Below are 16,587 nucleotides of genomic sequence, written 5' to 3'. Positions count from 1 at the left end.
AGCTCTTTGCATGATTTCTAAACACAACAAAGTGTGAGAACCTCTGCTGTAAGCAAGGAGTTGGGTGTGGGATTTGAAGGCAGGGTGAGGAAGCTGAGCTGCTGGGGTAGAGGATGATGAGTGGATGAGGACTCTGAGCTAGTCTACAATATGAGAGATGGGGCGTGATGGGAAGGATAAGAAAAATCAGGCATCAAGATAATGGGGCCAGACATAGCAGTGGGAAATGGCCTCCGTTTCCAATAGCTGAGTGTCACCAGCAATCCCTTTCCTTTCCCTGAGCCTCACTTCTTTAGGTTCAGGTGATGGAGGGGCTGTTGTCACTCATCTCATGGGCTTGCTTTAAGGCTGCAAACAAATTAATATGTGTGTGTCCTTGACATATAGTCAGTGCTCAAAAAGTAGTGTTTGAGCTTGGATTTAAACAGATAGCTGAGCGGGTGGTGTGGAAGAGTGATGGGGACAGCAGTGTCCTTTACCCTCTTGCTGACTTTGGCCACTCAGACAACTTCTGTGGTTGAAATATTCCACTCCCATCTCAAGGCAGCCTGCAGTTACTTGGGAAAGTAAATCCTCAACTTGGACTCATTGAAACAATGAAACAAACAGTTTGCCTGTCTTCTGTTAAGGCAAAAGCTGACTACGTCCCATGAAAGATAAGAGGGATGGGTGTTCTCCAAGTTGTAAACTTTGTGCTGTGTGGAGAGTGAAGAAGGAGGTTGATTCATGCCACCCGAGGCTGGGGGGGCATGTGGCATGAAGGAAAGTGTCATGTGCTTGGAGGGAAAAAAGACCCGGATACGAATCGACCCTGCTCTGGGACTTCCTAGCTGGGTAACCTTAGCAAATGACTTAATCTTTCTGAATTGTAGGTTCTTCATTTCCATAAGGACAGTATTGTGAGGACTGGAGAACAATGAAGGTGGAAGCACTCCTCAGGGTGCCGGGCCCCTGACAACTTGTAGGAAATGTTCTCCACTTCTCAGTTCTGCCCCTGGCCTTTGCCCTGAGGGAGGCAGGGTTCCCTCTCCCACGGCTGCACCTGAGCGAGTCCCCCTCAGCAAGGTTTGTTAAAGGCCCTTTGAAGACTCCGTGTCTTTAAGGATCCCATCTATGTTTACCTGGCACAGCTCTTTCCCCTGCACATACTTCGCATTCCCCTGTCTTCACTGGGCTGGGGAGAATTTTCAGCAAGCCCAGCGCTCAGCTTCTGTAAGTAACAGAGGATGTTTCGGGCCCTGGGTCCTCTTGCATCCGCATCCCCGAGTCAGGACAGCCCCTCCCCTTTCTGTCTGTCTGTGTTTGGAGTTGGGAGTGGGGTCTCTTTCTGGTCGAGGTGAATGAGACTAAGGCAAGAAGCAGCAGGGAAACGGCCTCGTTTCATGACATTGATGGTATCATGAGGCCAGGAGGACTGAGGGGAGAGGGGAGCGTTTCTCATTTCTGTAATCATCTCCTCCAGAGGGACAGCAGCAGAGAAAGAAAAATCAAACAGTCTGCTCCCTTACCCTGGGCTCCATAATTGACCTTTCACTGTCTGCATTTTCATATTTGAGTCTGCAAAACAGAGGACCCACACAATCAGCAACAGATGGCCTCGTGCCATCTGCAAGGGACATGAATTCAGTTAGCATGCACATTGTCATCCTAGGGCGGTTCCAGGGGACTGCTGAAAAGACAGCAGGCCTGCTTTGCAAAATAGATAGAGAGCATGATTAAAATGTCTGGATCCAATTGTATGTTTAATTACAATCCCTTTTTTATCTCAAAGACAATGACTTGTAGCTATTATGACACAATATTGAAAATATGTATGACACATGGTGGCACTTGGAGGCTGATAGGTGGTCTGTGTTTGATCAAAATGATCAAAGATCCTCACCATGGAGGCCCCCTCTCCTTCTCTCTCATCTGATCCACTTAGATGAGCAAAATATGATTCACAGGAGACAGTTTATGTGATTTTCATTCCCCGAGAGCAGAGGCATAATTTTTACATCACCATTTCCCCTAAAAACAATGGGAGTTTGACAATGCTCATAAACACACAGTAATCCACCCCGCACTCCGTGGCTGTCTACAAGGCATCTCTCCTGCTTCAGCTCTAATTTACTCTCCTATGTTCAAACACTTTTGAATTTTATTATTGGTATGATCAGAAAAAGACCAAAAAAAAATTGAAAGTTCTGAGAGGGAACTCTATTATTTTGGTCTATTCATACAATAAGATATTTTGAGGACTTTAGAGAAAATTAAAGTTGAATGGTGTGTTGACTGTGAATTCTAACTATTTGGTTGAGGATAAAGATGGAATTTCACTAGGTAACTTGTGGAAGCACTGTCAGCTAAAATTGCTGTTGTGTCTGCTGCAAAAAAGAATTTATACTGGAATTTCTTTTCCTGCCGTTTAGCTGAAACTCTGAAAGGCAGAGAAATAAGGCACATCAGTAACTTGCTGGCGTGCCTCATTGTGGGGATTTTACACATGTAACCAGCGTTATGGGGAGAACTGTTTGCAACAACTTGATGAAAACATTCAGTACTAATTTGGATGACAATTTATCAGATGTAATTATGCATTTCACACCTACGTAGTAGTATATGTTTCACTTCTTGAAGGCTTTTGGTTAGGTTCATGTAAAACTTGGGTTGTAGTTTCACATACATTTGCTTCTCTCTTCTAGCGGTTTCCTGCCCTATGTTGCTCTCCTTTACATTGGTTATTGTTGTGTAAAGAAAACAGAAACATTCTTCACTAGCAACAAGAAACTGAGTCAGGTATTTCTTGTGCTGCTGCTCTGCACACAGTACCATGGTGGGGGTTGCGAGGGGCTTCAGCTGACTTGTGCAGGCTTGAATCCTGCCCTCAAGGATTTTACAGCCCCATGTAAGTCCACAGTGAGTCAGATCTAAGAAAGAAAAAGATGAAGAGTTGGATGGAAGGACAGATAAGGAGAGATGCAGAGTTGGAGAGGGAGGGAGGAAGAGAGCTTGGGTAAGAGGGTGGGCAGTGGAAAATAAATGGCTACAATTCTTTAATCCTTTATCTATTGTGTCCAAGGAAGGGAGGAGGGCATTCCAGGGAAAAGCTCAGTTTACTGCCGTAAAGCTTTGGCTCCAAATTCTTTTGTGGGAATTCTAGCCACAAGTGGCTCAGATAGACCCTGGGTGAATCACAAACTGTTTTTGTGTCTGCAGCCTAAGGTTTATCCTAAAAATAGGCTGAATGACCTATTTAGCTTTTACCCTAGTTCAGCCCTTTAGATTATTTACCAGCAGCTAATATTTACTGAGCTATTATTATGTGCCAGGCATTGTACTAAGTGCTTAATAAATGTTTTCTCATCTAGTCCTCACCAAACTCCCCTCTGAGGTAAGGATCACTACCCTATAGTAAAAGAGACATGTACTCTATCAAAAAAAATCCAACAGAAGCTGTTAGATAATGAAAAGACTATTTCCTTTGCTGTCCTTGGCACATACTTTTGGCTTCAGAAACAGCGCCACTGTCTTGATTTGTTTATCTCTGCTGTACTTTCTGTCATCCAGCACTTACAGCTCTAGTAATTAAAGGGGAATCAGCAGTTTATGAAAGCACAATAGACTTAGGGGAGGATGGCTTTGTTGGATCAACAAAATTTAACTGAAAAGTTATCACTGCAAAATCATACACCAGGGAAATTTTAATGCATAAAAATCATCTTTAAATTAAAGTGCTAAGACCAGAGTTTCAAAGACATTTGTTTTAATGGTGCCCCATTAGCTGTGTAAAAAAAGACCCCAAAACTTTTGAGTCACTATTTTATCTTGCAAAAGTTACATATTCTTTGTAGACAGGAACTGTCTGTTAAAGTAATATTTGACATATCCTGAATCAAAAAAACTTTACAGTGAAAGGCTGACATCTATTTACTATGTAAAAAAAGGCTGCTGTGTATTTTTACTAGCAGAATTTTCCTTTAATAAGGCAGCCAAATGGCATCTACACACAACAAACCAATTTAGAGCCAAGACCTATTGAATACCAACACAGCATCACATGTGCCTAGCAATCCATTTTTCCAGTATTACTCTGACTTGGTACTGAATTTGTATAGGAAATATGGTGTTTTTTATGTTTTGGGTTTTTTTGTTTGTTGGTTGGTTTTTTGGGAAAGGGTATAACAGTAATAAAAAGGCCTGGGTTAATTATTTATTTGGTGAACTTTAATCTTTTCAGTGCTCTCAACTTTGATTTCATTATATTAGTAGTTGATCTTCCTTATTTAAGAAGAACAAACTACAACTGAGCTATTTTTATATTTTTCAATCAAGTAGAAGCAAAATCTGTATGTTTGGCCAATTCCAACCAAGATCATCTGTCTAAGTCACTGCAGTTAGGAAGAGACCAGACAGAAGGCAGTCATCTTGGTAAAGAGTTTAAATCTGTGTGTAATCTCACACAGGTGCTGCTTCCTGTGCTCTGGAAAATCCCTCATCACTAAGCAGGCGAACTGAGCCACACCTGCATTTAAGCAGAACACCTGGACCTACTCTTTCCTACTCGCTCATGTTCTCCAAATCGTCCCTAAACACATGGTGCTTTAGCACAAGTCTGACACCAGAGATTTGTAAGCCCTAAGTGCACTGCCAAATCAAGTTTGATACAAAACACAGCTACCTTTTTTGAATCAAATACATTACAGATATGATACTCCCATCATCTATTTCAATTAGTCAAGCCTCAGGTAATTTATGGGGTCATTTCTGCCACTAGTAATAAATTTCATAAAGGCATTAACAATTAAACAGGGAATTTTAAGGAAGGTTGAAGCCCAACATCTATTAAAGGCCCTAGCTAGCTTCATTGGCCGTGTGCTCTTTGTTTTCCAGTCATATAGCCATTGGATGGGAAAGTCCTGAAAATTAAATATGGGTTTAGTTATTATCAACAAGATGCTAGTTTTAGTGGGTCTCAGTTTCCTTAAGAAAAAGCACATATTTGTTAAACTCTAAATATCTAATTTTTGCTTAATGGAGCTTAATTAATGCTTAGATTTACAGTTATGGGAGGCTTTGTAATTAATTAATGACTATGTATTGTTGGTGTACTCTGGGCCTAGCATTATGCTGGAATAACTGAATTTATAAGTGATCAAGCAAGCTATCAGTGTACTTTGTGTGGCTTTACACGTGGCCTTCCAGTAAGCGCTTTCTGTGGAATTTTGGCATTTCACCTGAGGTAGATGTCAGGGATGTTCAGGGAGAAGAAAGAATGGCATTGAGTAGGTATGCCTTTTATGGCTGTCATAAATGATGCAGAAACAATAGGGATTGTGTGGAGGAGGTCCTTAATACATGTGTACACTTCGATAAACACATCTGAATACATCTTCAAGTGTTAACATTTTGAACTGCTGATCAATTCATAACATTGAATTTATTACACTTGCAATGCTGTTATGTTTATTGCTTGAATTCCTTGGACTCAGTTGCTGTTAGTCAAATTCACTGTCTCCAAGAAGGCTTGGAGGTAAAGAGGTAGGAGCGATTGGGGACTTAGGGCATGGTGGGATGGAGGATGTGATGGAGTAGGAGGGGCACAGACAGCACCTGTCAATTGTACTAATGGGTAGCAATCAAGAAGGAAGGCTCTGAAATGCTCACAAAGCAGTTTCAACTCTAAGAGGATATTGCTAGTTTAGCAGAAAGCTCTGAAGCACCAAATGATACCTTATATTCCTGAAGGATTGAGATCGAGAGAGAGAGAGAGACTCTACAGGGTACCTTTGGAATTCAAGGTAGCTTGAATCTGGTCCAGATGTTCCTGAGCAGAGCTAATGGGAGGGCCCCTTGGAAGAGCAGGTGTATATGCCTTGACCTGGTAGTGATGCAACTTGACATTGAATCAGACTCAAGTGCCTGTTCACACTGGAGCCTAGTCACTCAAATAATGGAAGCATTTAATTTTCTTTTCCAAAAGTTTCTCAGCAGTGTGGTTTGTTTTTGATTGAGTGGATGCATAGATGTGATAGTGAATGTATAAAAGAAATAATAGGCTTTCAGGTTTAAGAATTTTTGTAAAATTTATTTTGGTTTCAAAATAATTGAAATTGTCATAGGTTTTTTTTCTCTGAACCTCCTACTTTGTGATGTGAATGGATAAATCACCCAGATCAAAGTTAAAATTTTCTTGTATCAATTTCTTATCTCTAGAAACAGCAGGGATAATTAGGAATTGCAAGGATTGCAGAGAGCCTGGGAAGTGCGTGAGCAGAGGAAAGGTTTCCATGAAGAGAAAAGTAGGCAAGGCATGAGCACCCAAAAGTGGAAGCTGAAGTATTCTAGAACATAGGCATAGAGTTGGCCTTTACAAGATTATCAAGAAGTGCAAAGTACTGGGAAAAGCAGCTAATGTTCAAAGCTAACAGTTTGGAGAGAAATGGCTCCTACAAGAGGAAGATGTGATATAATACAGACATAGGATACTCACCCTAAAATTGTGTGAAGTTCAAAGAATTTTTGGCAGGGAGAAATAAGTTCCAAAATAGATACCTAATGGAGAGGTGGTGGGAGCTTCCAAGGATGTAAAGTGGAGTAACCCAGGCTGAAAATAATGGGGGTAACACATTGACCGAGGAATAGGAAATTTTTGTGAAGGCAGGGGTCATGGCAGGAAATATTTGATTTCCCAGCTGTGGCCCAAAGCTTGGCACACAGTGGGTAATTAGTGCTTGAAGAGTGAGCAGAGTGCTATAGATGTAAAAAGAAGGCAAAATTAGCAAGGATGGGAGAGCATTTGTTAGGCAGTAGGATAAAAAAAAGATAAAGAAGATGATTTTCTGAGTAAAAGAAACTGTAAGAGTGAGCACAAATTTGCCTTTTTATGAATGAAGTTTAGGTTGGAGCAGCTAATCCTGAAGCTCTTTCTTGGGAAATATCTTTCTAAGTTTTAGAGCTTGTTTTCCAATCAAGACATATTCACCTGAGAATATAAAAACAAGATAAAATTAAATGGCCCTCTCAAGTAGTGTAGCTGAGTAGCACTCAAATCTGTAATTGACAGCTGTAGCCCACATGTTTCTACAGCCAAAGAGGAAGGAGCAGATCATCCCTGCCATCTCACTGCCTAGTCGTACCTTGTTGATTTCAAGTTTGTTGATCACCTAAATTATTTTGATGAAACTGCAGAATGCTTTTCTTTTGCACCCAGAGTATATATAAATTTTTTCTATATAGGATCCAAGTGAGAGATACCTTCTTTTTCTTCTTTTATTTCACAATCATCTACTCTTCCTGGTGCTTTCAATAAGGTATTTTGTGGATGGGGACAAATAAGGAAGACTTCAGTGAGTTAAGGGACCTGAGACTAGAATTTTAATGAAATTCCTGGAAATGATTCACGGTCATCCTTATTCAGGAGACGAAGCAGGACAAAGAGCCTAAAATGAAATGGTAAGAAACCTAGTTCTTAATTTTGGTGTTTACTTCAAGGATTGATCTAGAGGTATTATGAAGAGCAAAATGTTCTGGGTCTTTATTCTTTCATAAGCCACGCAGGAGGCTGCCTGGGAAACTTTTCTTCCCTGATGTGGCTGATGGAGGTTCATGCCAGCAGCTCGGTTGAGTAGCTGCCTCCCCATGCAGTATCCAATAAAGAGATCAAGCTCTTCACTTTCTCTTAGGGTTTTTAGTGGAACACAGGTTGGTCTCAGAGCTATTATTTTATGTTTTTGTTAAATCTCTGAGGTTGAGGTTGATTAACTTTTAGATTAAGCTACACTCTGAAATTAAGTTTAAAATGTCTAACCTTCGAATAGGGATGGAATTCTCACCAGTCATCATTAGAATTCACTGATGTTACAGATTTGTAGACAGATGTTATCCATTAAGATGAAAGCAGAAAGAGGCTATAAAGTTGACTCAGAAGGCTAAGTACTTTACCTTCAGGGAAGCACATATAAAAATCTGTTCTGAACTATATATATAGTAATAGTTAAAGCTCTGAACACCTGGTTCTTAACTGGCCAGGCAGAGTCATATAAAATACTGACATACCTTCTACTTACTGTTATTTTGATCTTTAGGCAGGTTACTGTTTTTATTATGCATGCTTAGGAATTTAGTCTCAGTGATCAGCCAACCCAGAGGGCATTTAGTGAATGCCAGCCTTGTGTGAGCACAAACCTAGGATGACGTCTAGGTCAGGACTGGATTTCTCAGTACCTGCCTTGGTCTAGGTCTTGGACTAATGGCAATAATGGTTAAGTTCAGTAGTTTTTTTACCTTTAGTTTTTACACCTTTCCTCAGTGACTTGACAAGTTGACATTTTTCAGACAGTTCAGAATTGCAAAGCGCTCTACGCCTGGCTCAGTTAGCTGTGCTGGTTGAAAACACGACACTAATGAGGCCAAGTTTCAATTCCCACATGGCCTGGGCTGTTCTGAAGGTGAAAAACTGTCCCACAACCCCAGGCTGCATCTCTACCACTGTGTAGTTTCTTGATCTGCCAGCAATCACCATGTTTCAGTAGGAGGACCCCTCCAGAGAGAGTGGAGCTCAGGGAAGAATGAAGGTCATGCCCTGTGATGACAATTCAGTAGCAACACCTCTGTCAATAAGCATCATCCTAGTTAGGGTGGCCACAGATGGGAGAGAGTGGAACCCAAGAAGAGCGTCGTAAAACCGTTTCCATCTGTGTAACGGAATACATGGAACACAGTAACTAATTTTCACTGAGCACTTCCTGTCTATCTGCTATTGCTCAAAGCTTTTAAAATATGCATCGACTTATTTAATCTTCATAGCAATCCTATGAAGCAGGTGCTTTCAATAGCCCTGCTTTATTCATAAGGAAATTGAGGGATGCAGACCTTCATCAGATTGCTCCAAGTGCATACAGGCAGGCTGATCCCAGAGCTCTTGTATTCACCTCTGCACCCAACACAGGCACTGCTTAGAGAGGAAATGCATTAGCCTGCCAGTCAGCTCTCAAACAGATGAGAGTCACTGAAAGACAAACTCCCAGCTCTCTTGTGAATGGAGCTACATAATGTTTTTGACTGTTGCTGGACCACTAAATTCACCCATTAGCTAAAATTAGTTTATGAAATTTTCATCCTTTCAACACTTGTGACACCTTAAACTAAGAAAACGTGGTCTTGAATGTTACTTGGAAATGTTTTTGGGTGTTTTTGAAAAAGTCTTCTAAATTAAAAGCTATCTCTATTATCCATCCAATAAAGCATCGTGTAAGTTATCATGAAAAATTGAACTAGACATTAGAAAATCAAAGTAAAAGACATCGTCTCCCATTGATCCCAGCTTTCCAACTGTCTGTTCATATCCAAATGTCCTTGCTTTTATGCTTGAAATGATAATTGCTCTTATTCTTTAATCTGCTGCAGTGTGCTTTTCTATCCTACTGAAATTCCCTGCAGAGCATCATTCCTCTCTGGTAGGTCAACTCTAACTACCTTCTCTGGGCCCTTGTGGTTTTGCTTGCCCCTTCCCTAGTATTCGCTCTTTCTCCTTAGCCCAGCTCTTGTGTTCATGATGCTATGCCATACCATGCCATCTGAGTTTCTCTCACCTCTCCTGTCTGTTTCCCTCACTCAGCCTGGCCCTGACATAGGTGTTGCCTTCCCTTCTGGTCCTTAGTGCTCTCTTCTCCTCATACTCTGCTCTCACCCTTTGTGATCTTATTTTCATTCATGTGACCAACAGGGACTTGTAGATGGGAGATGCCAAAATCGAATCTGTGCAGCCTTGAATTCACTTCTAAGGTATTTGCCCATCTCCTTGCTATTCCTTTTCCTTCTGATTGGCCTACAAACATTTCAGATTCAATTTGTCCAAACTGTGTGCCTGTCTCCAGACTGTTCTTGAATTTATGCCTTTCCAAGCTGGAAATCTGACTTATCCATGGCTGTTATCTTTATTCTCTACTTCCAAGGCTTTGCCAAGTCCTGTTGATTCTATTTCTAAAACCTTTTAGGAATCAGTCTGTTTTCCAATTCTATTTCTAAGGTCAGAGTTGAGACTTTTCATCCAAAATTACTGAGCACCTACTCTGTGTCAGGCATTGGGCTAGAAGTACAAATGTAGATAAGGGATCATTCCTGCATCAGGGATGCTAACATCCTAACACCATGGAATAAATGATTCATAGAACTGAGACTAGAGCTCTTTCTGTTTGCAGGGGCCAAGGATATATTCCAGAGTTGGGGGGGGCAGTGTGGGGAGACAGAGAGAGAGAGCACGAGAGAGAAAGGAATTCAGAGGATTTGTGGCAGTATTAAAGAGTCAACCTTGTCTCTAGGCAACCATGACCTTCCAGTTTCCATTAACCCACACTCCTCTGGCCACACTGACTAGGGCTCCTTCTTCCATAATCCTTTCCACCAGGTCTGTTGCTTTCCCATTGGTCTCCAAGTCACCGGAGGACCTGTTCTGTGTCAGGAGATAAAGGTACTTATGGTTCAGGGGCTAGGATGAGACTTGTTCAATTTCAAGAATTGGCAAATACAAATACAATTCTTTAAGGAAAATCAGGTTTCTAATATAATATATTAAGTTACTTTGACATATTTACTATGATTCTTATTCCTAAAGAAACATATAAAAGACTAAATGGAACAAACATTTCAGCTATTGTTTTGTTCATATGATCTTTGAGAGTGTATCCAAGAATATTAATTTGGGGAAAAGTTTCAGTTACCAATTGCATTCAGCGTGGGTTTTATTTACTTATTAACATACTGAAACTCTCAGTTTTCTGTTTTGCCAAAATGTGTAATCCAAAGTGGAAGTTATAATTTCTTAATGTTATACAGTGTTCTAGAGGCTTTCTGGACATAAATAATATTTCAGTGTTATTTTATTTAATTAATAATAGAAAACTATTTTGAAACTATAATATCACCAACAGAGCAAAGGTATTAATCCCAAAATTATTATTCTGCTTTAAGGGTAGGTATATTTTAAAATTTTTATTTGATGAAAACATCACCCTATTCTTCTGTAGAACACAGAAAAAAATTAGGAACTAAAATTTTACTGATAAAAGTTGGTAGTCATCTCAGTACATGGACAAAATACTCACAGTTCTCTTTGAACATTTAAAAGTCTGTTGTATCATGCTCTGGACAAGCTTTTAGGTTTAAAAAAAAGTTGGCTAATTGACCTATTTTAAACTCTTCTCACTATGTCCCCAGTCTGAAGACCAGAGTGCTTTTCTAAAGAGCTGGATTTTTTATGAGGTGTTAAATAAACATTGCCAAATGTGACTTTGTGGAGATCTCTGCACCCTCATAGTAGAGTGATGCAGGCTACTTGATCATTTGTGTATCCTTAATAGCCCACAATTAACCCTTCTTATAAGGAAATGTGTGGGATGGCTTGGTTATATATAAATCATCATGAATAGAATGCATTTGTATTTATGTAGGACCAAGGCCAGGAATTCCTCCATTTATCCATTGATATTTGTTCTGCAGACTTAAAAATGTTGGCAGGACAGACTGCATGCATGGCATCTTGAGTAGTGATGCATTCTTGATACACTGATGAAGAAAAATTGGTAAAGCAGCTTAGGTTTCTTAGATTTTTGCAGGGGGAGGAGAAGGACTTTGTTTCAAGAGTACAGTAATAATCTCTTACCTCCACATAGTCCTTTCCATTTCCCTGTGTGAATTGTCCCATATTCACTGCCATGATCCTCCCAGCTTCCCTGAGAGCTGAGAAGGGCAGGTGAGACTCTCAGTTTGTAGTGGAGGAAACTATACTCAGGAACATTTGCTTGAAAATGTACTGAAAATGGCCCTCAAGTCCATTGTCCTTACTTATCCTTTCATTATAGGAGTCTCAGTGTGGTCTCAGGAAGTTTGAGAAGAAAAAGCTTTTTAAAAACTTTAATCTGTAGCATTTGGTTGCTCAGGCCCTAGACCAAGCTGGTGGTTCATTTTTCTGTAATTGGGAATTTGATGACAGAAATCTAGCCTGAGAATAGTATGGGAATGACTGGCAGAGACAAAGAGGACATTTAGGCATTGATGGAGTTGATGGAAGTGGAGGAGAAAGAGAACTCAAGTAAATATTTTAATGATTCCCAAATGAATTTTAAAAGTTTAGATTCTAAATACATTGAAGACTCATTATAACATTGTTTTTGAGGTTTATGCTTTAGAATGAAATTAGAGGTGAAATCTTGACCCTTTTTGGGTGAAGTCTCAATTTTCTTAATTTAATGAAGAATGTTATAGTCATAGCTTAATAGTAAGGCTATGCCTACTTTTTCAATAAAATAGCATTTCTTCCTTTTGAAAGTGTTTGCTAAATAAAGAAGAATAAATTCTTCTCTTGTTTCTCTGGTTATATCGATGTTTGTGTGTGTGTTGTCCTTCTAATCTAAGCTGTAATTTCTAAAAAAAATGGGAGCTAAATATTATACATACTACTCGTACAATAAATATTTGTCAACTTAAATTACCTGTGCTTTTCAGGCAAATACTTACTATATAATCCATGTGCCTATGCAATTTCTCTTTTGTGCAGTTGAAAATACTTTTTAATAATGGCTTTTAAAATAATGGTTCTAGTTCTCTCATTCATGTATATTTACCTACTTAAAATAGATTTGATCTCAAATTTCATGGCTATTAAATGTTACGCATAGGCACATGCCAGATATAATGATTGCATGGCTTTTTCTAGTATGAAGGTCACTATGGCATCATTTGGTGATTTAATGCTGTACTTAGTTCAGATTTCAGCTCTGGGACATCTTACCTGTGAAACTTTGGGCAAATGACTGCAGTGTCCTCATCTGACAGCACTGAGGATCATTAGAGTGTTGTGAGAACCAAATGAGGCAGGACTTGGCATAGAGTAAATTCTCCTATATTAGATGTTATTAAGATTATCTTGAATTGAGGACATTTACATAAGTGCTTGCTCCAAATAAGATAATTATAAGATAAGTGATATCCTTGAGTGGCAGTTGAATTGCTTTCATAGTTCACTTTTCTGATCTGAGTAAAAATGTTGTGGATTTTATGTTTCAAGATAAAAACAGATATTAGAAAATGTTTGGAAAATTAAATTATATAATCAATTCACATTTCTAATTGATTTTTTTTGTCACAACTCTGGACATCAGGTCTTATTTTAAGTTATTTTTTAAGTAGTAAATATATAGTATGTATTTGCTTCCTTTGATGTGTATAATTCCCTAGTGTGTGGTCTGTTCTCACCACTACACTGTCTTTTCCAAAGATGACAACACCTCCCGCATGTGTCCTTTCATCATCTGAAAACACTGCTGGAGTTACTACAACTCTGAGATGCTAAATCATGCTTTAGTCTTGCCAGGAATCCTTTAGCTATCAAGTGTTTATCAGCCTTTAAGAGGAAAGTACTTCATTATTACATAAAATCACTCATTACATGGTTGGGTGGTTTCATTTGTTTGTGTGGTTTCTGAAAGCTGCAGGAAGGAAAAAAAATGCTACACAGATTTGAGGGACCTCAAATGTAATACACAGTATAGTAGAGATTCCTAACTTTAATCAATTAAAAGTATTTGCTAAACTTACAACTGCCCAGGCCCCTTCCTTGAAGATTCTGAGCAGTAGGTCTGGGGTGGGGTCCTGAATCTGTATTTTTAACAAGTGTGTCAGATGATTCTTCTGATCTGGCCAGTTTGGAAAACACTGCATGTAGAAACCTATGAGAGTACAAGAACAACCACAAGGAAACATTTCTTTATTTTCCTCCCATTTTAGAAATATCAGTAAGCAAAGAGAAAGAGTAGTAAAATAACCTATAATATTATTTCTCAGAATTATTATGGCTGTTAACAAGCATTGCAGGTGGGGGCTCCAGAACCAGACTGTTGGGTTCTAATACTGGGAGGTAGCCAAGTCATGGAGAAGCTGCATGTAGGTGTTCTGGTTGCCAGCCCAAGTCTTTGATTCATCCCAGCCAAGATATGTCAGTGAAGGAGCCTAGAGGTGATTCCAGCCTCCTGCTGTCATCTTTAGCTATCAAGTCTTCCAGCTGAGGTCCCAGACATCATGGAGAAGAGATAAAACATTCCTGCATGCCCTGTCCAAATTCCTAAGTCACACAATCTGTAAGCATAGAAAAGATGGTTGCTGTTTTAAGCCACAAAATTTTGGAGTCTTTTTTTATGTAACAAGAGTCACTGGAACATACATCTTTCCAACTCCATGAATGTAGTAACAGTATGTCTCATTCATGACTTAATCTTTGTCACCTAGCATATAATAGCCCTCAAACATTTGTTGAACAATGTATTATGTTTTAAACAAGACTTCATTGTCAGGAAACTAGATAGTTTTCCATTATACTCTGTGATTCCACTTTAGCCTTGGAGTAAAGACCTGGATGTGGAAATGCTGAGTCATAGAATATGGTAAATGATCTTGATATGGAGATACTGAAACATTCAACTACTGTTATTGCCCATGAATAATCATCCAGAGAGAGCCTGTCAAAGTTAAACCATTGGCATGTAACTTAAAAAACTAACATGTGCCAATTAAATGCACAGGACTGATTTATAAACCAGAGTGATGACTTTTGAACACAATGCAATTTAATTTAAAACAAGAGGTTTGCTAGACTGGTGGTTCTTCACTTGATGTCCAGAAGTCCAAGAAAGTTGTGAAAAGACGTCCATAGGCTATGTCAAATATTTCTTCAAACCTAATTTATCTTACATGTTCTTGAATTAAGGCAAGATGTTAACAAGCATGATGAGTTTCATTTCCTTTGGCCAGACTTATAAGTCATCTCATGTCGCTCAGGCATTCTGATGTTGAAATCATAGGAACGTTGAGGTGTAGTTGCTTTAGCCATATGCTATTAGCAGAGCCACATATTAGATAGTGTCTGAACTGAATGCATCTCACCCATCATTTCACCACCTCTGATAAGATACAGTGGAGGTAGCCAAAATTAAAGTAAACAGTGCTCAAATTTCTAAATCCTTATTTAAATTATTTACTCATCATCATAGCCTTATTAGTGATTTATAATATATAATATTTATATTAGTGATTTCATAATATTACTGTGAGTACTTGCTGATTTTGAATCTTTAGGTAAGACTTAGATTTTGTAACAGAGCACACATTATGTAATATAACCTGTTTGGTCATCAAAAACCTTTCAAATCATGTAACCTATGGGGACAAAATACTATAAAACCATAGGGACAGAAGTTTGAAAAATACAGATGTGTGTACAGGAGTGTCACTGACAGTTGCTCCAACACTGAAGAACATATTAGGTTGTTTATTAACACAAACTTATAAGAAAGGGAAATGGATTAGTTTTTTCATGTCTAGGATAGTTAGAACCCCCCCAATCACTGAAGAGTAAACATAATTGCAAAAACATTGGGATTTGGAGTCAGAGAACAAGGGGGTTAAATTCTAAGCAGATGATCCTGGACAGTTTCTGGACATCTGTGCACCTCATCTGCAATGTTGGGATAATATTAACTCAGGGTTTTGTGGAGAATAAATGAGCTAACATATGAAAGATCCAATCATAATGGATGGCATACTGGTGTTCAGTAAATGTTAGTGGAATTCAGATTTATTTTCTGGGTGTCTGTCACTGACTTTCAGGATTGGGGCATCCTCTGCCTTGGATAGTAATGTAAACATAATAATTCTGGATTTTTTTCCAGCCACAAGATAACTCATGCTTATGCTGATTTGTAATTTTCCCCAACTGTCAGGTGAGTTTACACTTTCTTTATGTTAGTTGCATTACTGATAACCAAGTGGGCACCACATTTGAAACCATTTCATTGCATGAGTTACCAGAAAGATGATGAATGGTATCTGTTTTGTCTTATTTTAATGTCAGGTCCAGAAGGTGACATTTTCTGATTGTTTTTAATCTCTGAAATGGTATCATATATTTTGGAACTTGTAGATAAAAGTCTACAGGCATCCACAGTGCCCATGAATGAAATGTAGTCAAGTTAATATTGGAAGTCAACATAGAATTCACTTGGTTTTGTTATCATTTCCATTGTATTGATTAAGAAATCAAAAAGTACAACTAAGTTAAGAGAATCTAGGAAGCAGAAGAAGCAAACTAAGTAATCATCTAACAAAACTCTCACTTAATGCATTTGGGGGGCTAGACGTTCACTGTGGCGAAGCACAGAGACTCGCTCTTGGGAATCACATTTACTAGTCCAGTGCTTTTCCCAACAAGTCCCTGTGATTTTATAAGTCATGAAATTGATATTACCAAATTAATAACAAAAATGTAGATCCTTAATTTCTAGTTGAGCAAATGCTTCATACAAGGTTTGAATACGGTCCTTATGAAAACACTGGGCAAAACTTAGAGAGTTCCTTTGCTATAAAAGGAATTATAAAATTAAATTGGAATATAAGGTGACTTTATAGTGACAAATCTTCAGGTGATTGCAATAATATTAGTGTCTTTTGTATACTTCTCATTTTGTCTTGAGTTTTAAATCCAAACAAAGTCACTGGAATAACAAAAGAATGAAGCAAGTCCCTGGATAGGTTTGAAGCTCAGTTTGATTTCATATA

The sequence above is a fragment of the Vicugna pacos genome, unplaced genomic scaffold, assembly GCF_048564905.1.
Source record: "Vicugna pacos unplaced genomic scaffold, VicPac4 scaffold_5, whole genome shotgun sequence".
Lineage (NCBI taxonomy): Eukaryota > Metazoa > Chordata > Mammalia > Artiodactyla > Camelidae > Vicugna > Vicugna pacos.
This window is presented reverse-complemented; position numbering follows the sequence as displayed.